This window comes from Phocoena phocoena, chromosome 1 (assembly GCF_963924675.1).
Source record: "Phocoena phocoena chromosome 1, mPhoPho1.1, whole genome shotgun sequence".
Lineage (NCBI taxonomy): Eukaryota > Metazoa > Chordata > Mammalia > Artiodactyla > Phocoenidae > Phocoena > Phocoena phocoena.
Window position 1 is genome coordinate 27,180,211 of NC_089219.1, and position 27,275 is coordinate 27,207,485.

The 27,275-nt window shown below is 50.0% G+C and overlaps 1 protein-coding gene across 1 annotated transcript in view; it reads right to left on the reverse strand.

The window, feature by feature from the left end:
- The window catches only part of CSMD2 (CUB and Sushi multiple domains 2), a 661,886-nt gene that overhangs the window by 634,408 nt on the left and 203 nt on the right, over positions 1-27,275 (reverse strand). The window lies entirely within an intron of this gene.

Genomic DNA, 27,275 nt, shown 5'->3' on the forward strand with positions numbered 1-27,275 from the left:
GTAAGCAGCATGGCTGGGAGAATAGGAAAAGTAGATTATCTGGGTAACTGTATCCTAGAGACTATTCAGACCCCCAACTGAGAACCTGGGAGATCTCTTCTGTGTTTTATCTTTAGCCACCCAGCTTGCTTTGGTAAAGAACAACTAAAAACTCTGTTGCGCTGAACAGGTGGCCTTCGAAATAAATTACTTGTTTAACAAAGAATAAAACCCCACATCCATTGAACAAGGCAAGGGCCCCTGGGCCACTTGATTTTCCTTCTTTAACAAAGAATAAAACCCCACATCCATTGAACAAGGCAAGGGCCCCTGGGCCACTTGATTTTCCTTCTTCTTGGCCCATCCCACCCAACTGGGTGTGCTGTGGACTGTTAGCCATTGAATCTCATTTGGTTTCCAGAAGAGAACAAACAGACCATCTCCATTACAAATTACATATGAGAGTAAACGCCAGTGTGGACATATCTCGTATTTGCATGTCAGAGTCAATAAAACTCTGTGTGTGCATTAGAAGAGACACAGAGGTATGTGAACATAGTCTGTGTTGGTGTTCTAGGCCTGATACAGAGTTTTCACTAAGGACATCATGGGAATTGATAAGAGAGTGATGCAGAGGAGTCCAGATTCCTATCCCCAGGCAGTCCCTCTAAGAAGCCAAGATATTTTATTCTACCATCAGCCTTTATCTCCACCTTCAACCAGACAGTCCCCGAACAGGTTTGCTTGAACAATAAATTACAAAAACCCTGATCCAACCATTATCCAATCATCCTTCCATTCACACATCCTTGGGTCCTTTCTTTTATCCATTCATCTATCCAAACACTCATAAATCTACCCATCCCATGAAGCTACTCATCATCCATTCCCTCAATCTTTTCATTCAACCATCACATTTCATCTGTATAATCTGTCAAGTCAGTCCTTCCATGTAGTCATTCATCTTTCCATTTATTCATCCAATCCATTCACCCAGCCCATCTACCCCATCTATCCTTCCACCTTCCACTTTACCAGCCTATCAGTCAATCCTCATCTTTCCATCCTAGCCATCTATGCATTCATCCACCACCCCCATATAACAGCCCATCTCTCTATTCATCCATCCCATCTAGCTATCCATCTCATCCACCCATCCACCTACTATCACCTACTATCCTATTCATCCATCCATTCATCCATCCACTCATCCATTCATCAACTGCATCTCTTCATTCCACTCCATAGCCTGGACCTGGTTATGCCTCTGGAGGTGTAGAGAATGGGTCAACCAAAGTCAAATGACTTTACAAGAAAAATAAGTGATTGAAACCGTGCTACTTTCCTCAAGGCCTGATAAGTTCTTTTCACCCAGGACATATCCGAGCAACTCTCAACTCTCTTTCATGCCAGACTCTCTCACTGGTCTTTTAACAGCTGTGACCTCTAGGTACCGACAAAAGCAAAAATGTCAGACTCAAAACCTGCCTGCAACCTCTAGTGCCCATCCTGAGCCCAGGTAAACACATGTTCCTTTCCCTGCTACCCTGCACGTCGCTTTGAACTCTAGCCTGGGGTTCTAGAGCTCCAGCCATAATGTTTGTACCCCTGGCCCAGCTTACACCTTGCTCTGGCCTGGTCCAACCTGGCCTAAAACCATTCACAAAGCAGTGCCACTCAGCAAGGTTTCAGCTGAAGAATGTAACTTCCAATTGGAAAGGCAAGTATCCTAACATTTAATAAACATCCTCTACAAGGCAGGAACTGTGTTAGGCACTTGCTATTTGACATCTAATTTCATCTTCAGTGCAATTCTCTGAGTCAGGCAAAGAGGATCAGAGGAGAAACTGAGGCTCAGAGAGGTTAAATAATTTGTCCGGAATCACACAGCTGCTGAGAGGCAACACCAGAATTCAGACCCAGATCTGACTCCAAAGCTTTGACTATTTACACTCCCATGGGCTGCCACTAAGAGGACAATTTCCAAACTAACCCAGAGAGAAGAAATTAGAATGACAAGGAAGAAGAAGACCTAGTTTCCTAACTGCCTCTCTAACCAAGGAAAAATGATGACATGAATTACAAGTTAGAGTTTATAATGAGTGCTAACTCTGCGTCAGGTGCTGACTAAAGACTTCCTGTATATTATCTCGTTAAAAAGAAAGTGAAGGACTTCCCTGGTGGTGCAGTGGTTAAGAATCCACCTGCCAATACAGAGGACACGGGTTCGAGCCCTGGTCCAGGAAGATCCCACATGCCATGGAGCAACTAAGCCGGTGTGCCACAACTACTGAGCCCACATGCCACAACTACTAAAAAGCCTGTGCGCCTAGAGCCCGTGCTCTGCAACAAAGAGAAGCCACCACAATGAGAAGCCCGCGCACCGCATCAAAGAGCAGTCCCTGCTCACCGCAAATAGAGAAACCTGCTTGCAGCAACGAAGACCCAACGTGGCCAAAAATAAATAATAAATAAATTTAAAAAAAGAAAGTGAAGTCACTTTGATGATCCTTCTGGGAGTCCCTCTACACGTTATGGTTGAACAGGTCCCAGCTCAAGATGTCAAGCGTTTGGAGCAATGAACTGTACAATTTCCTCCAGGGGAAGGACTTGAACAGCAGATATGCACCTTGTTGGCAAGCCTACCCATAAGGCAGGAATTCTCACGTCTTTGCAAATGCATAGGGGTTCGAATCCTGCTGCACCACGCACTGGCCGGTGACTAAGGCCAACTTGCTTCCCCTTCCTGAGCCTCTGTTTCTTCCACCTGTAAAATGGAGATGCTAAGAGTCGTCCTGTCTACAGGACTGTCATAAGACTGTAATTTCGTTTTTGACATAACATTTTGTTTCACCTTTCTCTTATTGTTGGCTATTTAGTTCATTCCCATTTTTCCCTCTCTTACCAAGAATGCAATATGCTTTTTACACATAAATGGTTGACCGCAACTCCGATTGTTTCTTCAGGGTAAATTCTTGGAAGTCAAATACTGAGTCCAAACATATAAATATTTTTAAGGCTGTTGCTAATATATTGCCCAGTTGCTTTCCAGAAAGTTTGTAACAATTTACACTCCCACCAGCAGTTTATGAAAGTGCCCACCATACTGTACCCTTGCCAGCATCTAGTACTGTTTTCTTTCTGGAACAATTTTTCTATTTCTTTTTACATATGCATTCATATACAATCTTGCATGAATACCTAAGTACGATCTTATTATGCATACTGAGTCTTTAAGTGCAATTTTACTTTCTACTTTCCCTTTTTTCACTTGGCTTTTTCTCCCTCACTCACCCACCTCACCCACTCAAACTACCCACTAGCCAAAACACACCCCTAGGTAACCCATATTAACAATCCAGTTTGCATTTTTCCATATTTTTACTCTTGTTCATAAAACCATGTGCAAACATAAAATTACATACTCCTGTATACACATTTACATGTAGAGTGGGGGATTGACATTGTTTATCTTTTTTAAATTGGATCACATTATACACACTTCTCGGCATCTTGCTTTTCTCGATAATAATGGCGTTTCGATTAGATGAAGTAATGTCTACAGAGTACTTAGCATAGCGACTAGGGCGCAGAGTGTGTGTTATTTATTATTGTTGTTGTTGTAAATTTTAAAAGAACTGGGATCCCTCCTAATGCTGCGAGGTTCACGGCTAAGGTGCCTCCCTCAGTCTTTCCAGTCTTGTTTGGGGAAGAACAGGATAAGAATAAGACAAGGTCGCTACAGTTATGCGTGCCCCTTTTACCTTCCCTGAGTCATTCCTCATCTGAACCGAGAACCTACTACTTGCTAGGGACTGTCCGTAGTCCAGAGATAAGCCAGACACAGCCCCTGCCCTCCTGAAGCCTACGGTCTATGAGGAGAGCGATAATAGTAAATTAATGACTATGATCAATGTATAATCATTAACTAAGATAAGCTGTCCAAGGGCAAGGAACACACTTCTATGAAAATGAGCCACATGGAGGGTCCGGGAGGAGGAAGTGAACCTTGAGCCAAGATGAGCCTCGGTTAGGACTTCCCTGGTGGCCTGCTAATGCAGGGGACATGGGTTTGAGCCCCGGTCCGGGAGGATACCACATGCCGCGGAGCAACCAAGCCCATGTGCCACAACTACTGAGCCTGCGCGTCTGGAGCCTGTGCTCCACGACGAGAGAGGCCGCAATAGTGAGAGGCCCGTCCACCACGATGAAGAGCGGCCCCCGCTTGCCGCAACTAGAGAAAGCCCTCGCACAGAAACGAAGACCCAACACAGCAAAAATAAATTAATTAATTAATAAACTCCTACCCTCAACATCTTCTTTAAAACAAAAAGATGAGCCTCGGTTAATGAGGTGAAAGGGGGCAGGAAGAGTCCAGACAGAGGAGTCAGTCTGTGCAAAGGCCCAAAGGCAGGAGGGGGCATGAAGGGAGGAGCAGGCTGGAGGACAGGGTCTCTGAGCGAAGGCGTGGGCCCTCACAGGTGAGCAAGTATCTGGAGAACACCTGAGGCCCACCAAGAGCTTAAAGAGCAAGTTTTCTCCCAACGCTCCTGATCCCACTGGATTCAGCAGGCTCGTTGCCTTGGCAACCATGACCAAGTACCAGGCCAGGCCTAGGTAAGTGCTTCACATACATCATCTCACCGCATCGTTACAAAGGTTTTGTGAATTAGGGACTATTGTTCTCATTTTAGAGATGGGAACTGAGGCCAAAAGAGACTATTCAGTCTCTTATGCAGGCTAGGACCAGGCAGGGCCAGGATTGAAGCCTAGGTCTCTCTGAAGCTCCAACTTGTGCTTCTGAGAACACCCCAGCACTGTGCTCTGAGATCCTGCGAGATGATTTAATAGCACCTCAAATGGTGATTTAAGAGATGTCCCTGCAGGGCTGGGATGTGAACCCAGCCAGACTGGCTCCAGAGTCCGGGCTCATAATCACTTCACAGGCAGCGGCCCCACTCCCCCCTCCTCTGCCACCTGCCCCGCTCCCGGCTCCTGGCTGGATGCGTGGCCTCAGCCACAGCACAAAGCGTCCTCCCTCCACAGGAATTTCTCCTCCGCTCCTGTCAACAGCCAGCCCCTTGAGGTCTGGGGGCTTTTCCTGGGGTCGTATCCCCTCTTTCTTCCCCTGATGACTGCCTGCTCCTCCTATATGTCCCACCTCCCATGTCACCTCACCCAATGACCCCCATCCACTCACCCATTGATGCCCCTACCAACCCACCCACACATGTTCCATCTTCTGGGCTTCTTTCAGCCTTGATTCTCTCTCTATATATTCATTCATTCAATACCCAATAGTCACTGCGCCCTGACTATGTTTAAGACACTATTCTAGAGTTGGACAAAGCCGACAAGCTCCTTGATCTCATGGAACTTACTTGTGGAGACTGACACTAAATGAGGGGGAAATGCATATACAATATGTCAGGCAATTAAAAGGACTATGAAGAATCCTAAGGCAGCCGTAAGTAAAGGCTAAGGGAATCAGGGAGGCCTCTCCAAGGAGGTGACATCTGAGCAGGAGTTGATGAAAGCGACGGGCTGAGCCCTGTGGCTATCTGGGGATGTTGAGCCCAAGACCACTGAACCATGGCCAGTTTGTCTAACAAACAGCAGGAGAGCCACTGGCCAGAGCAGAGTAAGCCGGGCAAGTGTCAGGGGAGATGAGGTCAGGGAGGAAGCCGGGGCAAGAATGTGGGAAGGACCTTGACTTATTTCTGACCGTGATGGGAGCCACTGGAGCGTTCAGCACAGAGGAATGAATGATCCGATGACACTGTTCAAAGCGTCCCAGCTGTTGGGCTGGCAAGAGTGGAAGGAGGGAACCCGCAGAGGGGGCGCCTGCAGGAGTTCAGGCAAAGGAGAGGCCAGCTCGGACTCCGGGCTGTGATGGAAATGGTAGGAGCGGGTGGATCCTGGATGTATTTTGAAGGTGCAGCCAGCAGGGTTGGCTCGTGGCTTGACTGTGGGGGGAAGGAAACAAGAAAGGGAGGCGTGGAGGACGCCTGCCGGGTTTCCGGGCATCACGCTGCACTGTGTGCTCCACGCGTGCCTCCCCACAGCGATGTGAGCTCCTCAAGGCTGGAACGGCATCCGACCACCTTGGTAACGCTGCGCAGAGCCAGGCCCATTACTGTGAGCCCTGAAGTGTCCCCGAGCAGCCTCTCTGCACCTTCCTTGTGCTGCCGTGGCCTTTGGGGAAGAGACAGGGGTCATCCTGTCCCACCTGCCCCATCTGCCTCCAAAGATGTTCTTATCCTTCCACATCTGGTGTCCACGTCCAAGAAACGAGGGATCTGAACAATCAGATCAGATCAGATCAGAGAACTCATCCCGGGGGCTGAGGCCCACAAGTGGCTCCTCTTGACGCCCCCAGTCTCTCCCCAGACAGACACCCAGCCCTCGGGAGATGAGAGCCCTGAACTTCAGCTACAAGCGTCTTACAGGTCCAATGAAATAGGCCTTTACAAGGCCCTGGTGAGCCTGCCACCGTCTCTGTTCAAGGCAGGCAGGAATGACTGTCCCCTTAATACAGATGAGGAAACTTAGGCTTGGAAAGTGGCAGGAACATGTGCAGGGAGTGAAAATAAGACAAGAATGGCCCCTTGCCTCCATTCTTGTGTGAAATTGCAGAGGGAGAAGCGAATAATGGGCTGCTCGACACCGTATATCACCTTGAGCCATTAGTAACGTCACCGAGCCTCAGTTTGCCCATCTGCAAAATGGGGGTAATAATGTCATTTATCTTACAAGCCTGTTGTTAGATGTATATTAGATGGTGTAAATAAAATGATTGGTGCAGTGGCTCACAGGAGAAACTGCAGACATGAAGATAATGTTATCACCACTATTATAACAAAAACAGTTTGTGATTCGTGCCAGTGTAGGACTCTCTCCAGGGATCCTGGGTTGTGTGCTGTGGTGGAAACAGCTGTAGAAACACTGTCAAGAGACTCCGCATGGGTGGCACTATGCGGCAGCAATGGTCGCAGCTCCATCTTCTACCCCCTGTGTGATCTTTGGACAAGTAATTTCATTCCTCCAAACTTCAGTTTCTATTTCTATAAAATGGGAATAACTATACGACCTAGCTCAGTGGGGTCTTGCTGCCCAGTGACTGTGTACAGCGACGTGCCCAACACAGCATCAGAATCACACAGACATCCCACCCAGGCGACACACTATCGCCCCCAAGAAGTGGCCTCCGGCCCATTACCACCATCGCTACCAGGTCAAGAAGCCACAGGTTACTCTTCTCTGTCTTCCCTAGACCAACTCCCACTGGACCCTCTCGGCTCTACCTTCAAAGTCTATCCAGGAAGTTATCCCTAGTGGTCCCTGGTTGGATTCCTGCCCTTCCTCTGTCCTCCCATTACCCCCATCCCAGTCCCATGCTAAACTCTATTGTGGTACTCATCACGTCACATTTAAGTTACGCTTAGTTATCTGTCCACCCCAGTGGTGATACGTTAGAAAGAATGAAAACTTAGGGGGTGGGGCTGGGGGGACAGAAACTATACGTGTCATCACCTCTAGGTACCAGAACCCCACACAGAGTCCAGAACAGTGTGGGAGCTCAACACAACATGGCTGAATGGATACACAGATAGCTGGATGCATAGAAGGAAGGGGAAAAGACGGAAGGGAAGGGAAGGGGAGGAGAGGGGAGGGGAAGGGAGGATGAGAAAAGGAAAAAGTCTTGGTATTTCTACTGTTAGGCTAGTAACTTCCCCCGTCATACCCCAACTGCTCCTCTTGCCTTGGACCTATTATTCCACTCAATTGTGGTCCTTCATCTGCAAAGCAAATGTATGGTGCCTGGCCCTAATCTGACATCAGTTTCTATCAAGAAGTTAACCAAGGAGAATCAGGTCTGACTGCAGAGCAGAGGCATTTTAAACGGCAGTCCCATTTCCTAAACTTCACCTGGATGAAGCACATTCTCCATCTACTCTTCCAGGAGACGACGAAAGGAAAAGAAAAAAGAACAATATATTTTCTTATTTAAATATGTCACAGAGACAAGCGGGCCAGACGATCAATGTCTTAGTCAACATCTCCTCTAGGCCTGGTAAGGGCTCTGAGAAATCTCCAAGGTTGGCTGGCATCCGTAGCTGCGCCCAAAGTGGATGGGGCTCCAACCATCCCTCCAGGGTGGGAGGGACAGGCATGTTTGCTACCCCAAGCTGCAGGCGATGCTGACCTGCTCTGGCCCAGATCCAACACGGCCAGGTAGGAGAGTACGTGCTCACCCGAGCCCCAACGCCACAGAGGCGAGAACGTTCCCACTCCATGCCCCAGAGGACAAAGTACCGCACACGCATATTTCTCTGGTCTCCCTGACTCCTCACTCTCGCCCCCTGCAGGAGGGGAGTGACCTGTCTAAATAGTGAGTTGCGGGAGGAGAACTTGGCGAGCTCAGCTCAGCCCCACCCGCCTCGCACCACCCTAAACTTAGTCCAGCAGGCTTGGCCCCTGTAAGGGAGGCCCCAGGTTGCCCCCTTTTGCCCCTGAATGGGTGGGTAAGTCTCTCCCATTCAAGAGTGATGTATTGACAAGCCACTTTGGCCGCATATCCAAAGCCACAGTCTCCAACCAGCTCCATCAGTAATGAGCTGACATCGTGATCCCTCCATCTGACTCCTCTTGTTGTTTTTCACTCTGTCTGGTTCCAGATTTGAGAGGGGAAGAAAGGCGTGGCAGGGAGGGTGCAGAGGAGGTACTGGACAAGATCACGGCCCTGCCTGGGGTTCCCAGACCCCTACGTGTCTTCAAAGGCAGTGATGAGAGTGTGTGAGCTACTTTCAATACTTCAAAGAGCCTAACAGAAACTGCATTTATCCACCATCAAAATGCACAGGCAAATAAATGCCAAGTGTCTGCTTCGGGCTGGAACCCGTCCCAGTCAGTGAGGTCACGCTGCCCTTTGTCCATTCTGATTGGTGGGATGGAGCCCACAGGCTTGACAATTAAGGGGTGTTGTTTTCCCCAGCCTCTCTGCCTAGGGCCTCCTGAGAAACCTTAGCCCCTTGGCAGGACTGTCTGCTGCTTTGAAAGGAGAAATGCAATGAGGTGCATTCGGGAATGAATGGGAGCGTCTCAACCATAGATAAAGGGAGTAAGAGTGAGTTCCCAAGAAGATGCCTTTTCCCAGGGCGGAAGATCAGAACCACCCATGTTAGAAATCAGGGTGTCAACTCAGACAGCGTGCGAGAAATGAAGGAAGACTGAGGCCACAAGAAGGTGGGAAGGAGCCTGGGGCTCTGGGACAGAGAGCTGAAAGGTAGGAAGGAGGGGCTTTCCAAAGGTTGGATGTGGCTTTGCCCACCTCCGTGTGAGGGCAGAACGGAAACGAAGCCTGGGCCTCCTGCACTCATTCTGACCCCGTGGCACAGTTTCCCTGTAACTGTTTCGGGGTGGGTGGGATGTGGGGAGAGAGCCGATCAGGGCCAACGGACCCGAAACAACTGGCAGTTACATATTTCTTTTAGGAATAAAAATGGGGAAAAGAATCCATGCCCCTTTCGATAAATGCAGACTGCTGGAAACAGTGCCTTGATACACAAGTTTCTTGGTAGGAACTCGGAGAACAGGAGCGTGTCCTCAGTCATAACAAAGTTGGGCTGTGTTGGGAGAGGGAGGCGTTTAGGAGCCTGGTCCCCTGCCTCTCAGCACGCAGCCTCAGCCCGCAGAGGAGGGGGGATCTCCCTTTCCCCCAGGGGGCAGGGGCACTGGACTAAAAGGCAAAGCATGTCCACCAGATGGCCCCCGTCCTACCTAAAACCCCTGCGTAGAGCAAGCCCATCATTCTCGTGCTGAAAGCCGGCTGAGAAAGGGGGCGCTGAGTGTACGCTGTAGACCCTTTCCCAGTCCTGATTCTGTCAAGGATCCCACGTGCTCAGTTCCCAAGATTTACCCTCACAGTGGGACGTGAAAAGCACCACGGTGGGGGGGCTTCTGTGGTGGCACAGTGGTTGAGAATCTGCCTGCTAATGCAGGGGACACGGGTTCAAGCCCTGGTCTGGGAGGATCCCACATGCCGTGGAGCAACTAGGCCCGTGAGCCACAACTACTGAGCCTGCGCGTCTGGAGCCTGTGCTCTGCAACAAGAGAGGCCGCGATAGTGAGAGGCCCACGCACCGCGATGAAGAGCGGCCCCCACTTGCCACAACTAGGGAAAGCCCTCGCACAGAAACGAAGACCCAACACAGCAAAAATAAATAAAATAAAAATTAATAAACTCCTACCCCCAACATCTTAAAAAAAAAAAAGCACCACGGGGCTCAGGCCTGAGCCATGCTCTCCAACATGATGGACCAAAAGCCAGTGCCTCGAGGGGTGTCAGGCACATGCCCAGCTATTAATAAATGAATCAGTACTTTCCCTTCCTCTCAACTGACACTCTTTGTCCTTACACCCCATCAGTCAGAACCCTGGAAGGGAGGGGGTGATAGGAACAGCTGTCCATGGCACATCAGCTTAAACTCCTCCCAAAATCCACTCTTATCCCAAGAGCTTCAGAGTCTTTGCTACTTCTTCAAGGGGCGCCAACTTCTCACTGACCTTTGTCTCGTCCTTCCCCTTCCATCCAGAGAGTAAAGCCGCTCTCCTGTGTGTCTCTTACCAAACCGTGCACCATCAACTGGAGGAAGACAAGAATGGCTGCGGGAGACCAAATGGCTGCCACTGTCAAGGCCAGAATGCTGGGTCCCAAGTGTCCAGGAACAAAGACTGAGGCCTGCACCTCAGAAGCACTAGTGAGACTGTGGGGAAGCTGGAGAGCTATTGGGGAGGTAGAATCCACAAGATTGGATTAGTGAAAGGGAATGGGTAGGGGTGGAATTCAAGGACGATGCCCAGGCTTCTGGCTTAGGAAGATGCATGGAGGTGAGACACAAAAGAATATGGGATGGTGAGACTGCTGGGGGTAAGGGGCGTGACACAGGTGACAACAGAAAGGAAGAATTCAGCAGATGGCATGCTGAGTGCGGGGCCATGGATTGGCCGGGTGGTATGTGGCTCTGGAGTTCAGAGGCAAGGTCTGCACCTAAATGTGGGATGTGGAGATTATCAGCAGTTGGACAGTGGCACAAAGCCACAGGAAGAAATGAATGTAGAATAAAAAGAGACGTCAGCTAAGGCCTGGGAACAATAATAATGACAGCAAATTTTAAATGGGAGGAAATGATGAGCAGTGTCAGATGCTGAAGAGGGGAGAAGGTGGATGGAAGGGCAAGGCTGTGGAAGGACTGAGAAATGTCTAGAAGTGGAGAGAGAGGCTTGGATTTGGAAAATACGAAGTCATGTGGTGCCCTGGACGGGAGCACTTCCGCCAGAGTGGGGCGTGTGGAAACCAGATGACAGGGGTTGAGAAGTACCTCGGCAGACACTCTCTCAGGAAGCCAGACCAGGAAAGGAAGGAGAGAGACGGGGTGACAGTCAAAAGCAGGTGCAGAGTCAAGGGAGGGGTGGTGTTTAGTGTGTTTTTAAGATGAAAACAAAGTGTGTTTCTGGGCTAATGGAAAGGAAACAGAGGAGAGAGGGGTTAGAGAAATGGGAAGCAGGGACGCCAATTAGCCAATTACAGCAGCAACATTCCTGGGTAGCGCAGGGCACAGCATCCTGGGGGCTTTCCTACCCAAGTTCAGCAGCAAGGTTCATGCAGTTGTTTCCTTTAGTGTCAATTTTTCTGTGATGTAGGAAACAAGGTTGTTCAGGGGGATGAGTGGGTGAGGCTGCCCCAGAGATGAGAACAGTCCCAGATGGAGCCTGTGGTTCAGGGTGGCACAGAGCCAGAGGAAGGACACACCAGGACTGAGCTGAGTGGGAGAGGCCAAGAAGAGCCGGATCAAGAGAAAAGAGAGGGGGCTTCCCTGGTGGCGCAGTGGTTGAGAGTCCGCCTGCCGGTGCAGGGGACGTGGGTTCGTGCCCTGGTCCGGGAGGATCCCACATGCCGTGGAGCGGCTGGGCCCATGAGCCATGGCCGCTGAGCCTGCGCGTCCGGAGCCTGTGCTCCGCGGCCGGCGGGAGAGGCCACAACAGTGAGAGGCCCGCGTACCGCAAAAAAAAAAAAAAAAAAAGAGAGGAACAAGGTTGGGTCAGATTGACTCCTAGGTTCGAAATCTGAGGCCTGGGGACATTGGGTGGGTCCCGATACACACAAATTTACCCTTTACCACCTTATCTGACTCTAATCGCTCCAGACTGATCAGTTCATTTTTTTTACTAAGGTGTTAATAGCTAACTCTTCTCAAAACATTGACTTTTAACAATGGCTTCCAGCTCAAAGATTCCAGCCACATCAGGATCGTCCTGAAACACAGACTGGCACAAAGCAGCTATCCCACTGCTCTGCGTCAAAAATCTCCACCAACCCCTCGCCCAAGCCTCTCAGCAATTCTTCACCTTAGGACGTCAGCTGTATCTGATACAGCAAAAGAAAACAGAAAGGAAATCTGCACTGTGTCTCTGCTGCTCAGAAAGCAGCTTCCAGGGTGTTCACTTGGACCTGACAATCACCTGGTGAGAATTCAATCAATATTGACTGAGCGTCTCCCCTGCTCCAGGCACGGTCCTAGGTGCTAGGGACACAGCGGTGAATAAAAGAACCCAAATGCTTGTCAGTGGGGCACAGATTTATATGGACATGGGGTAGGAAAGCTGCATGCTGAGAGTCAGGCAAACATACACCTTTACAGGCAGGACAGTGAAGCTGCAATTCTATGAAGCTTCCTGGCAAAGCCTTGGACCACACATTGGAAACCAGAGGTCTAGTGATTCCCAAATTCATCTGATCATGAAATCTTTCTCTCGCAGGGCACTCATTTAATAGTCCCTACCCGACTTCCTGAAACCCAAGAAACACTTGGCCAAATGAATGAATGAATGAATGACCCCCTCTACCCCCTTCCCCCCGACCCCCTGGCCTCCCAGAGTCTCTGTACTTCTGTACTTCCTGTCTTAGCATCCCTATTTGCATAACTGGCCCTTTGCCTAGGTTTCTCTGCAGAGTCTCTGGCTCCTCACAGGGACAACAGACTCCCTAAATGTCCATCCACTGGGCTAGAGCCCCTCCCCTGGCAGCTGTGTCCTGCTCCAGCCAGGAACAAACCTGGACGCCTTGGCCTCACCCTTGGGAGCCCTCCCCGTCTGCCCTGACCCTGACCACGACTGGCCACCCCGCCTTAGCCTGCCTGTTTCGCCTCTGTCCGAAAAGACAGCTGGCTCCCAGCAACAGGCCCCAGGAAAATGGCCCTTCAGTGCTTTGTGTCCGCTCTTCAAGTATTAAACCTGGAATAATAGGAGTTAGTACACAAGGAAGTCGAGGATAAGACTCCCCTGAGCGTCCTGCTTTCTCACCTAACAAACCAGGGGCTGGTGGAAGGACGTGGTAAATCAGGAGCTCAGAGCTGTCAGGCCCACCCGGACCAACAGGCCTTCTGTTAGGTGCTCTAAGCAGTTCGGGTATGGGATGCAGGCCTGTGGGGCTGGTATGCTTCCCCAGCCTCTTCTTGGGGGCCACCGAATCTCAGCAGCACTAATCTGGTCACCTCTGGGGTCCCAGGTCCACCAGGGCAGAGCTGAGAGGAAAGCAGTGGGGAGGGGAAGCAGGAAGCCCTTCCTCTGTTGACTCCTGGGTGAGGTCAAGGCCACGGTCATTGCAGAGGAGTGGACGGCCGAAGGTCCATCTCCTCTGGGCTCCACCTTCAGGCGTCGGGAGCTGTTTGCCTAAGAGGTTCCTAGACAGACTTAATGTGCATAATAGTAATAACAGGAATTTATTAAGGATGTAACTTCCACACCCTGCTCCGAGATACTCCGATTCAGAAGATCCAGAGAGGGCCTGGGAATCTACATTTGTGACTGAGAAACCTGGGTACAACAGTGGTTGTTAAGCCTGTGGGTGCCAGAATCAGACCAGGTTTAAATCCAGGCTCTCTCCCTCCCTGTTGTCTAGTCTTGGGCGAGTAACTTAATCTCCTTAAATCTCAGTTTCCTCAACTGCAAAATCATCACCTTCTTAGGCGTGCCACAGGGTTTAGGGAGGGGAAAGTACAGCTCTCAGCATCTCCCGAGTGTTCCCTGAAAGACCGATTCCAGCTTCCACGATAATGATGCTGATGGAGGGGCATGCAAACTTGACATCTCCCGACACAGCTTCCTGCCTCACGCCTTCGTCCAGGCCACTCCCTCTACCTAGGACCTCCTACCCCCATATTATTCTCCTCCGAAGGACGCCTGTTCACTCCCCTAGGTGAAGCTTGCCCTGCTGTCCCTCCCCCTCCTCTATTCTCACAGTTCCCTGGACCTTTAGGAGCCTGTAACTGTCCTTGAGGAAGGCACTTGGTTTTAAATGGTATTTGTATCCCTGACCCCCAGGCCAGGGCCACTGCACCGTGAGCTCAGTGAATGTCTAAAGGACCCAGCCCCACTGGTCCTAAGCAGATGGGAGCAGCTAAAAGCATTGAAAATCCTCCTTGCTGACAGAGCTGGTGGGCTGAAGCCTGGCTAAAGGAAAGGCCATGGAGAGGGCAGGTCCTAGGTGAGGAAGGGGTGGAGGCAACAAGGTCAAAGGTCAGAAGGAGGCTCAAATTGATGGTGAGGCTGGGGGTGGGAGGATGACTCTAAAATGAGAATGAAGACTTTTGGTGTCAGGAAAATAACAGGACTGGGAAAAGGAGAGAGCAGGAAAGGAAAGGGGCAGGAGATAACTGGAGAGGTCAGAAGAGGAGAGGAGGTGGACCACGGGGTGCAGACTGACCAAAATGTGGAGGGGCACACGCGACCTGGACAAGATAAGAGTACGGCAGGTCTCCGCAGGAGATGGGATGTTGAAACGGCCTGTGGAGTCATCCCCGAGCAGGCAGACTAACTATTTTACCTTTCTTTCTTGCAGAAAGTTGTGGGATGTTCTCACTGAGGCAGGATTAACAGAACTGTGACTTACAATCCACAAGTTATTACGTGGATTTCATGGACTTTTGACAGTTCTGTTTTACCCTCTCTGGGAAGGTGGGGAACAGGGTAAAAAAAATGAGGAAGGAAGAAGATGCCCTCATATCCTCCTTGCTGACCTCTCCCCAAGGGGCACCAAGACCTGCCTTCCCCAGCAGTGCCCTGGTCCACACCCTGCCCTCATCATCACCGCATTCCTTCAAGACCTGCACCAGCAAACCAAGCTGATGGGGCCACACTCCTGCTCTAAACCCTCTCGACTCTTCATGGCCCTTATTTGTCACACTGAGCTACTTCCAGACCTTGAACATGCCTCACTTCCACCCAACCATGAGCCTGTACAGGTATGTTTCCATTGTTGGAATCCATCCCCCTGCTGCCTCTCTTCATCTGCTCTCTGCTATCTATCCTGCGAGTCTCAGCCTAAACATCACTTGCTCTAGGAGACCTTCCTGACCCCTGGAGTCTGGAGAGTTACCCCTCTTTTTTCTAACTGTGGCAAAATATATATAACCTAAAAGTGACCACGTTAACCATTTTTAAGTGCACAGTTCAGTGGCGTTAAGGTGATTCACGTTGCTGTGCAACCATCAGCACCATGCATCTCCAGAACTCTTTCCATCTTGCAAAACTGAAACTCTATTCATTAAGAAAACAACCCCCCATTCCCTTCAAGCCCCCAACCCCCAGCCCCAGCGACCAGCATTCTACTTTCTGTCTCCGTGGATCTGACTACTCTGAGTACTTCATGTAACTGGAACCATATGGTATTTGTTCTTTTGTGACTGGCTTAGTTCACTTAACATAATGTCTTCAAGGCTTATCCAAGTTGTAGAATGTAGAATCTCCTTCCTTTTTTTTTTTTTTTTTTTTTTTTTCCCCGGTACGCGGGCCTCTCACTGTTGTGGCCTCTCCCGCTGCGGAGCACAGGCTATGGACGCGCAGGCTCAGCGGCCATGGCTCACGGGCCCAGACGCTCCGCAGCATGTGGGATCCTCTCGGACCAGGGCACGAACCCGTGTCCCCTGCATCGGCAGGCAGACTCTCAACCACTGCGCCACCAGGGAAGCCCTCTTCTTCCTTTTTAAGGATGAATAATATTACTGTATGTAGATGCCACATTTTGTTTATCCATTTATCCATCAATAGACACTTGGGTTATTTCCACCTTTTGGATATCATGACTAATGCTGCTATGAATATGCGGGCAGTTGTCTCTCTTATGTACCCTTATCTTTGAAACTTGTCTATGGTCCCCAATGCATCTGAGAGCTCAGGCCCAGCACAGGCGCTCTATAAATGCCTGCTGAAGGGCTAAGTAATCCCTCACATTCTCTAAGTGTGGCACCCATCCAGTAATTTATTTGTAGTTTAACTGGCACCTTCTAAAACACAGTGCCTTGAACCAGAAGAAAGACCTCCTATAGGAATTGGGGCCCCAGTATGGACAGGAAGGCTCTGGGACTGCTCAAAGCCCTCCATACAGAGAGCCATCCCTGTAGAAGGATGGACTCAGGTGGGCCTGGGAGCCCACCCTGCCCCTTAGCTCATCAGTGCAGCTGCGTATCCCAACTTCTGCCTTCCACAAAACATTGATGAATCTGACTACCTCAAAATGAAGCATCTCTGTCCAAAGAAAGACATCATAAACAAAATAGATGAAAGATTGGGAGAAGTTGTCTGTAATCTCTAAAACTGACAGAGGGCAATATCTGGAATATAAAAGGAACTCCTGAAAATCAAACCCAGATTTTTCTAAATTAAGACAGGAAATCCAATTTAAAAATAGGAAAAGAGGGCTTCCCTGGTGGTGCAATGGTTGAGAGTCCGCCTGCCGATGCAGGGGACGCGGGTTCGTGCCCCGGTCTGGGAGGATCGCACATGCCACGGAGCGTCTGGGCCCGTGAGCCATGGCCGCTGAGCCTGCACGTCCGGAGCCTGTGCTCCGCAACGGGAGAGGCCACAACAGTGAGAGGCCCGCGTACCGCAAAAAAAAAAAAAGGAAAAGAATATGACTAGGCGATTCACAAAAAGAGAAGCTCAAATAGCTAACAAGCATATAAGAGCTATTCAAACTTACTAGTCATCAGAGAAATGCAAAATAAAACAAAACAAGATGGCGCTTTAAACTTATCAGAATGGAAAAAAATTAGAAAGGTGGACAATGTTAGTATTGGTAACGACATGGGGAGACAGAAACTCTAGTGCACTCTTGGTGGAAATGAGCCCTAGCTCAGCTGCTCTGGAAAATATTATGGCATATCATACAAAATCAACATGTTAACTCAGGGATCCCAATCGTCCACTCTGTATAGCCCAGAGTTATTCTTACACGGGGTCCCAAGAGAGAATGTACAAGGATGTTCTCCAGAGCTTCATGTTAGTCAGGAGGAGTTACAGACAAGCCAGGGGTTTATTCCCAGGGGGAGTGGATATATACAATGTGATGGATGCACAACTCATAATGCAGTGAAGGACTAGACACACACAAGGAGCAGGGCTAGATCTATAAAATATAGTGCTAAGTCAATAAAGCAATTCACTTGATTAAATTTGTAGCTCACTATCATTTATGTGAATTTACATATGCACACAAAACAACCTTACAGGGCTTCCCTGGTGGCGCAGTGGTTGAGAGTCTGCCTGCTGAGGCAGGGGACATGGGTTTGTGCCCTGGTCCGGGAAGATCCCACATGCCGCGGAGCGGCTGGGCCCGTGAGCCATGGCCGCTGAGCCTGCGCTTCCGGAGCCTGTGCTCCACAAAGGGAGAGGCCACAGCAATGAGAGGCCCGCGTACCGCAAAAAACAAAAAAAAAACAACCTTACATATTTTATAAGGATCCATGCATATTTCAAGATATATATAAAATATATTAGAGTGCGTACTGATGGGAGAAGGCAACAATTGCCTTGGGATTGGGGATAAAGGAAGGAAATTTTTTTTAATAAAACAAGAAAGGAGCCTTTCATAGATAGATGATCATAAAGTATCATGATCTGAGGGTAGGTTAATTCCACGTCACGCTCAAAGAAAAAAAGAAAAAAGCAGAAACCAAAAAACACCCAGCAGTGCCTTCCACATGACCAGGAAAACTATCCTTGTTACATTTTCCTCTTTCCGTGTTTTTTGGAACAAAATGTCACAGGAGATGTGAGCCCCAGTGGTCCTCAAACACAGGGAATTTCCATCTTGCTAGAGTTAAAAGGCCTCGGGGCAAATCTTGTCCCCTGGATGGATGTCTTAGTGAATGAAGCCCTAGCAATCACCTCTCCCAGCCCGAGTTCAGTGATGCTGCCCCAGGGTACATGGGTGGGTGGGAAGGGAGGAGGCTGCAGCAGATACCTGATGGGCGGTGGATGGGAACTGTTCGTGTCCTCCCTTTCAACTTCTCAGGATCAGCCACTTGGAGGGTAAGAATGGATAAGGGCCAGGAAGCTGAGTGAGTTCACCCTCCTTCATCCACTACCCCTGCGCCCTGAAGCATAACCAAGCAGGCTGTCTGCAAAGGTAGCGAGATTCACATCCCTGGCATGCCAAGCCAGCCTGGCCACTGGGCAGGATCTCCCATTGGATGGGGCTTACACTGGTGACCTACTCTAAAATCTCTGGATCCTTTTTGTTTTGTTGATTAAATAATGCCAAGTTCAGCATTACATAGACAAGGTGGGTACTATTATCTCCACTTTACAGGCAAGGAAGTCAGACCCAGGAAGAAGAAATGAGATGTAGAGGCATGACCAAGGCTGGAAGACTAGTTTCCTGACTCTCAGGCCAAAGTTCAAGAAACATATCAAATATATCAGAACGTGTTTCTTTCAGCTATGAATCTGCCATGGCTCAACCCTTCTAGGACTGCACAAATGACAAAGGCCAGGAGAGCAGGGCAACACAGGTCCCTGAGGGGAGGGATGCCATCCTTGAAGGGGCAGTTTTCATGCTAGGAATATTTTATTTTATTTTTTCATTTTTATTTTATATTGGAGTAAAGTTGATTAACAACGTTGTGTTAGTTTCAGGTGTACAGCAAAGTGATTCAGTTATACATGTATCTATTCTTTTTCAAGTTCTTTTCCCATTTAGGTTATTATAGAATATTGAGCACAGTTCCTTGTGCTATACAGTAGGTCCTTGTTGGTCATGGATTGAAAATAAATCATTAAACTTTCACCTCCTTTTTGTTGCCAAGTAATGTGCCAGAAATCCCATGCACCATCACCAAGCCTCACCCAGTCTCTGAGCCTCTCTCCACCTTTGACTCCTACCCCTGACATGGTGATGGAGGAGTGATGAGGGCAGGAGGTGGTAAGACTCAGGCTGGGGTGGGGAGTTAGGCAGCAACCCGCAGACAAACCTCCCGGGGCCTGAGTCGACTCTACCACACTTGCTCATCTCAGAAAGGGTTATCAATCACTCTGCACAAAATGCCTAGGCAATCTCTGATAATTCGCTTGTATCTCAAATGGTCTATTTCAAAGTTTCTGCCTTCTCCCAAGTTGCAACTGTCACACCTGCTTACTTTCAATCAATAAATAGATGTAGCTACTTAATAATGGACCTTATTCTATTGCCTATTTGAAAAGCAAGAAGATGGACACATAATTTTTTGGGTTTCTGGATTATAACTGCACTTGAGTATAAATGAGACATGGGCAGGGAGGAAGGCTATTTGTGCCACAATATGAGCCCTTATTTTCTGCTCCAGACCACGTGGGAGATTCTCAAATAAGTTTCTAAGAGTTATCTTGGTGCTTGCTGTCAGTGATTTAACTACACAGACATTATTTTTAGAATCACAAGAGTGTCTTATAACGATGATTTTCAAGGGCAGAATTGACATCTCCTTAGAGCTCAATTCAGTTTAAAATTTTCCAACAATAAGAAACAAATAGGTAGAAACTGAAAGGCAGTTTCCAGTGGGGAAACTCCTCAAAAGAGGGGACCACAGAGGTGAACCCCTACACTACCCAGAACTTTGCTTTCCGTGGGTACAGCCACCCCGCTAGCTCCAGGGTGGGCACAGTGCCCTTCTCTGATGTTGGGCTTGACAAGGGCTGCACTGGGGCTCCTGCCTTGTGCCTGGCATATTTCTCTGCTAGGGTTCACGGTGGTGGCCACACAGGACTTCCAATTTCTCCCTGAAGACCCCTAGTAGCGGAGAGTGGAGCCATCAGCATTTTAGAATCGACACCAGTGTGGAACCAAGGGCTGATGGGGACTTTCTATCTGCTAGAAATTTTACAGTTCAGGCAAATGAGGAACTGAGGAGTTCTGGGGAGGAAGATGAAGATGCTACAATAAGGTGAAGCAGGTTAGGTTGTTTCTGGTACCCTCCTTAGTTTCCCATTTCCTCACAGTGCCCACTCAATTGGTTATATAATCCCACTACATCTCCCGTATCCCCTCCCAATTCACCCAACCTAAGCCACCCCAATACATCCTAACTCATCCCCATCTCACCCCATCCCACCACAACTCATTCACTCCACTCTACCATATCCCGATCATCCCACTCTACCCCAACTCAACTCCACCCATCCCATGTTATCCCACCCCATCCCATCCCATCCCAATCCATTCTGACCCAATCCTATCCCACTTCACTCCGTCCTATCCCAGTCAATCCCCCGAACACTCTGTATCTCCCAATTCCACCTCAAACCATCATATTTTACTCAATCCTATTCCATTTCATTCCACCACCCATCTCAGTCCGTCCCAATTCATTCTATCTGTTCCATCCCAATATACATCCCAACCCATGCTTGATCCTACCCCAACTCACTCCTTCCTACTTCACCTCAGTCCATCTCAAATTATCCTGTTTCTCCAATCCCACCCCATCATATTCCATTCCATCCACTCCCATCCCATCTCCCGCCTGCTCCCCTCCCGTCTCCTGCTTGGCCAAAGTTCTTTTTTAATGTATACAGGGCATGACCATTCTTCATGTCATGTGAAACTACATGAGAAAGCCAAAGGACCCCAGAGATCTAAGAGTTAAGTGTGTATTGGGGTGGAAGAGGAGGGAAAAAAAGATACAGAATCTCATCTTTATTTTTTTTCAAACAACTTCCAAAATGCTTAATCTATTGATAGGGAATCAAAAGCATGCTCTAAAAAGAGTATGTAATTCTTATTATGTCTTGAATTTGTACAGGTCCCCCCAAAAAAGAATCTCATCTTTAAAGGTGGGGTATGAAAAGATAGCCCAGGGGGTTGAGCTCCCACATCCAGAAAGAAAATAAATATGAGTTTCATGTTTCTCTTAACTTACAAGAACCAGGAAAGAGCTCTAAGAACCACACCACTATTTTCAAGTTGAGAAACCCACATTGCATAGCCTACCCTTTGCTTTCTGTGGGCCCAACGGGAAGCCGAATTCTATTCAAAGCCTCTGAATCCTGAGACAGTGTCTCTGTGAGGTGGAAAACTCTGAGGTAACCCTCCATTTTCAGGTTCACCCAGATGTTCCCCTGTTGTCGTGGAAAATCTCTGTAGCGGACGGAGAGGAGGGATTGGGAGGCCATATCCCACTCAGAGTGAAACCCAAGGAAGGCAGTGTCAGTGACATTCTCCAACCTCTAGGGGGAGCTAGAGGGTCTGCCCTCTTCACCCCTCCAGGAAGGGGTGTACTAACAAGGCCTGATAGGTGGGTGAGTCCGCCAGGTTCTAAGGAGTGTGATTTCAGTGGGAGGAGCAGAGGAAAGACTTGCTGATGCATCTGGTGGCATCTTAGAGTGGCATAGGATGAGAACTGTTTCTCTTATAATTCCAAGAGGCTGGTGCATGTGGACATGCGGACAACAGTAGCAGCAGTAGAGGTAGTGGCAGCATTTAACATACACTGAATGCTAACAACAGGTCCGGCACTGTGTCGGATGCTTTCCACGAATTAAAAGGATGGGCCCTAGAGTCAGGAAGCCCTGAGGTTCAATCCTGTCTCCTCTCCTATCTGCTCTATAATCTTGGCCAAATTGTTTAATTTCTGAGTCTCAGTCTCTTCAAATGTGATATTATAGTACCTGAACTGTTGTGAGAATTGAATAGGAATGTCTATAAAGCACTAAGCCAGTACTCAGTAAAGGAGAGCTATTGTTGGTAATATGTAGAAGGACATAGGGCCGCCTCCCACCTGGGGATGCCCCTTCATCACATCCCACTCCTCCAAGCCCCTTGCCTTGGGAATGTCCAAAAGGACAGTCATAGAGAAAGGGAACCCTGGGCTCCAGAGGACCTGCCTCTGATCCTTTCACCAGGTGTTTATTGAGTGTCTGCTATGTGCTGTGATCTGGGCTACACTGCTCGCCTGAGTTCATGGAGCCTTAGGGAAAGGCAGACGTTGTCTCATTAAACAAGAAATCCCGATATGTCCTGATGAGTTTTACAATACGAGGAGTTTTACAACCTCGGTTGTGAGAGTTCACAGCAGAGTTCAGTCGAGACTGGTGCCTGGGACTAGAAGCAAATCAAGGACGGCTTTGTAGTCACCCTCCAGGAGCTGTGGTGGAGATGGATAGACCATGGCTGCTTGAGGAGTTGGAAGGTTGAGATCCAGGCTCAAGTGCTAAAAGCATCACAGCATAACTGATGGGCACAGCCCAGTGGGAAAAGCAGGACAGAGATAGGCAGCCTGTGTGGAAGGAGTCCAGGGGTAGCACCAGCTGGGTCTCCTTAGAAATCAGATAACAGGGTGGGTACCAGTAAAGGATTTGGAGTCAGGCAGGCCTGGGTTCAATCTCTGGCTGACTAGTGGTGTGGTTAAGTTATGTGTCCTCTCTGAACCTATTTCTTTGTGGATAAAATGGGGAGAATAATATTACTGGCCTCACTGGGTTGCTGTGAGGGTCGAATTAATACATGCAAGTGCTTGGGTTGCCATCAGCACATGGTGAGGACTCAACAGACATCAGCTGTTAGTGTCACTCCCCTGGGTACAGCTTTCTGAGCAGCGGAGGAGGATATCGGGAGGGTGCACAGACTTCCTGGCCGAGTCCTCTGTCCTCAGTGTTCCTGTTCCAACCCCATCTTGCATTCAACGGGCACAATCAATATGTATGTGCTGGGCCTGTTGCATCTCTGATTTCTAATCCCTTCCAAAACACAGGGATGCCTTGTCCCTTTTGCAGGCAGGCAGCCTGAGCCTTGGGGAGGTCTGAAGATCAGCTAGTTCTCCAACAACGAACATCTGGCTCTGCTGAGCCATCAGAGTCCCTAAATCCTGCTGGCATGACAATGATGATGAAACAGAGACACATGAGGCAAGTTGGTGTCGCTGAAGCCACCTGCTAGACTCTTCTGGACACACCCAAACCTTGCAGTGTCCGAGCCCTGGCAATCTGGTTCTCCAGTGCCTTTCCACATCATTCTAGCCTCACCTTCAACAGAGCTACACTGTCACCAGTCCAAGATACGGTCAACACTCTCTGCTGTGGTCAGTTTCTTTTTTAAAACCATAAACGCACAGCTCAATTGCAAATGGAAGTTCAAATCCATACGTTGATGCCTTTCCTGGGGGGGGTGGGGGGGTGGGTAACGCTTAGGGCTTGTTCTTGCATTGGTTCTAGAACTTAAAGAGCTATCTTACCAATCTGTGACATTTGGTTCTGGAGGGAAAGCAACTGGGGATCAGGTGGCTTTGTTGTCGCATTACCTCTGCAAACCAACTGGCTTCTTTGATCCCTAAAACTCTTTATTTTAGGCTTATCAGCCCCTAGTGAACTGTCCAAGAAAAAAATATTTTAAAAAATCATCTGCTGATTTAACAACCATCTATCAGCCACCAAGTCTATGCCAGGTCCTGAGCTGGGTGCTGGGGATGCCAAGAGAAATAACGCACTGTCCCTGCCCTCAGGAAGCTCACAGTTCAATACGTGAGGCAGATAAATAACTACTTTGAATACAATTCAGTTAGTAGTGTCATCAAACACTGGGTATGGTCAGTGCTCCAGTTTTTAAGAGGCCTCTGAAAACAAGCAAAGCAGGGAGAATTTTTTTTAAAATAATTCGATATTTGATTTCTTTTAAAGCAATGAAGTGGCTAGCATGGGAAAAATCAGAACTTTAAACTGTAAGTATAAAAACCCTTACACTTACAGTTTAATATTGCCTTTATTTTAAATTACTTATTAAGGAAATGGGAAGCATAACAGTCTTTTCAATGCTCAGAGCTGCTTAATTCGGAGAAAAGTAGCCAGGTTTGAGAACATTTGAGAGCATGAAACTGACAGAACTTGATGGCCACCTGATAAGGAAGGAGTTGAGGATGATCCTAAGGTTCCAGGCTAGGTAACTGGGAAGCTGCCAGTACCACCAGCCTGCATGGAGGATACTGGAGGTTAGGTGCAGAGCTAATGAGTTTGCTTTGGAAGGGAAACATCTACGCGAAGATGTCCAAGAGTCAGCCGGTTCTAACGGGCTGTCTAGATCCAGAGCTTCCGTGCGCTAGGAAGCCAATAGACATATATCGGGAGAAGCATCTTGGCAGGAGAGATCTGTCTGGAAGCGTCAGAGTGTGGTAGTGGAAGAAATGGGCCTGGATGAGCTCACCCAGGGAGGAGTGAAAGGAAATGAGGAAAAGCATAAGGAATGGAACACTGCAGGAAGCCAGACTTTCAAGAGGGGAATAAGTGCTACTATTAGAAACTGGGAAGGAACAGCCAAGAGGTAGGAGAAAAAAATCAGCCAAGCACAGTGTGCCGGAAGCCCAACGAAGAGAAATTTTAAAAGAAGTAATCCAAAGTGTTCACAGTTTCAGAGAGGTAAAGAAAGAGAAAGCAGATGGGTTTGGCGATTAAGGGGGTCACCAGTGATCTTTCCTAGAGAGTTCCAGTCCTGGGGACAGAAGCCAGTCAGCAGGGATTGAATGGTCGCAGAGAAAGTGAGTTCAGGACTCGTCTGAAGAGAGTCACCTTGTAAATGAGAAGGAAAGATGGGATGGGAGCTACAAGGTCAATGGCGCCAAGAAGTCTGGTTGGCTTGTTTTATGTTAGAGATTAAGTTGTTTATGGAAAACAAAAGACAGGAGAGTGATTGATCTATCATCCAGGGGGAGGAGGTAACTGCTGGAAGGTCTCTAGGGAGGCTGGGGGTAGGGGAAGTGTGAGGGCACAGATGGAAGGGGTGAGTGTCCAAGCTGAAGGCAGGTTCAAATCCTACATTCATTTTATCCAGTCATCACCGGGCCAAGGAAGGGAGACGGAGACGGCGCAGTCCTGAGCATCTTTTAAAGTCAACGGCATGAAGAGCACACAAAATAAATGTGCTTCCCCCTCTAATGTGCCAAATCCTGCCATCATCTGTCACCAAGTCCACTTCCAAATCTCTGCTGCTGGCAAGGTCAAACACCACATGTAAATGCGGGATGGGAAGGCAGAGCGCGCCCACCAGAGAGCAAGCACCCCCTCCCCCAAGCCGTTCAGCGCTCCCACCCCCAACTTCTCTGCCAACCAAAGAGCTGCAAGCCAACCGATCTCTCCAAGGCAGGATTCCAACACAGCCCAGCAGTGTGCAAGCTCCGGTAGTCGGCCTTCTTCTTTCCCTGGGGGCATGACATGCCCAAGGGGCAGGGACAAATCGAGCCAGAAACCCAGCTGGATCATATTAGGGGTAATCTCAGGTCTGCTAAGCCAGAGCAGGGGCCGCTCCTGGACACACGTCTGAGAGGCCTGACAGCCGGTACCGCCGGTACCAGCGGTACCCCCACCTCTCATGTGGCAAGTCTGGTGACCAGCGGCGTCGTTGTGAACTGTGCAGCCACCCAGTGGGTGTGGGTGTGCGCGAGGCCTGAGCTCCTAGGCGCGCGCACCGCGGGCGCCCCTCTCTGGGTGTTGGCCGCTATGACTCTTAGGGGAACCTGAGAATGTCCGGTCAAGTAGGGATGGGAGAGCCAGGGCTGGCTCGGGGCGCCCTTCCCGACCAGCAGCCCTAACATTCCCGGCTAAGGAGCTGGCGACACGGTCTGCGGGCACTGGCTCACAAGATGCTGGAGCCCAGAGTGGACAGAAGAGCTCGCCAGGGAAGTGTCGCAGTTTCCAAAAAGGGACCACCTAGAGGCTCGGATGGTTGAGGCCAAGCCTTCAAAGGTTCAATCGGTGGTTTTAAAAAAAACAAAATAAATAAGTAAATAAAAAACCCAACACAGCTCCAGGCCGGAGGTGCTCTCAGTCAAAGCCTGGGCAGCAGGTGTTACGGGTTTTCTCCCCCTGTGGGCGTCAGCTTCCATGCTAAATAAAAATGCGGCCCCAGGCATCGCCCGTCGGACCCGTCCCCACCCGGGGACACAGAACTTTCTAGGCTGTGGCTAGAGCTGAGCCTCGGAGGGGTGCAGGGAGTAAAGCGGAAGGGCAGCAGTCGAGGCCAGTGGTTCCCAGTGGGGACTGGGTTCTCTCCAAGGTCCGCGTGCCTTCCCGGTCCGCAAGCTGCGGCCACACATCGGCGAAGTTCCGGGACTCGCCACACCCGCCAGGTCTTTCAGCCTCCCCGAGTCGGTCGCCGGGAGCAGGTCCCGCCGCCCGCGCCGCCGCTGCCGCCGCTGCCGCAGACCCGGCGCTCGGCTGCAGCAGGGCGCGGGAAAGGGCACTTTGGCGCGGAGTGGAAACCGAAGGCAATGTGGCGACGCGGAGCCTGGCGGCGACACTCCCTCTCCTGCCCCAGGGCGCAACCCCCGCCCCCGCCTGCCCGTCGCTCAGCACCCTCCAGCCCCCACCTAAGTCCTCCAGCTCTGCGTGCTCTGGACCCCCGCCCAGCTGACCCCCCTCCCAGCCCAGAGCGCCCAGGGAGGGGGACACTTGGGGAGGCGGGTGGCGGCCGCAGTCTCCGGGCGGCTCCGGCGGGGGCGCGGGCTTCAGTTGCGAGAGAAATGGGCGGGGGCAGGGAAGGGCAGACCCTGCAGACGAGCAAATGGGGAGGGGGCGCGCCGTTCCGCTCCAGCCCCCAGGACAGGCGTGCCAACGAGGATCTGGAGGCGGGGAGGGATCCAGGAAAGTTTATCTGGGAAAAGCCTAGCACCTTGGGGGCTGGGAGGCTGAAGAAACTGAAGCCACGGTCCGGGAGCCCCGCAACCCCGGGCGGGGATGGTCTGTCTCCCAGGCCCCCTGGCCGGATCCGGCCAAGTTGCGGCTGGGGGTGTGGGTAGCAGTGAGGGTGAGGGTGGCGGGGAGGACGGGTGAAGGTGGGGGAAAAGATGGGGGGGCAGAGGCGAGGCTGAGCAGGAGGGTCGGCGTTTGAGAGGGCGGGAGGTTAAGGGGGAGGGCGGGGGGAAGGGACAGGGACCGGGTCGTGGATGGGTGGGCTCGGGGCTCGGGTGGGGCGCGCGGCGGCCGCCGGCTCCCCGGCGCGG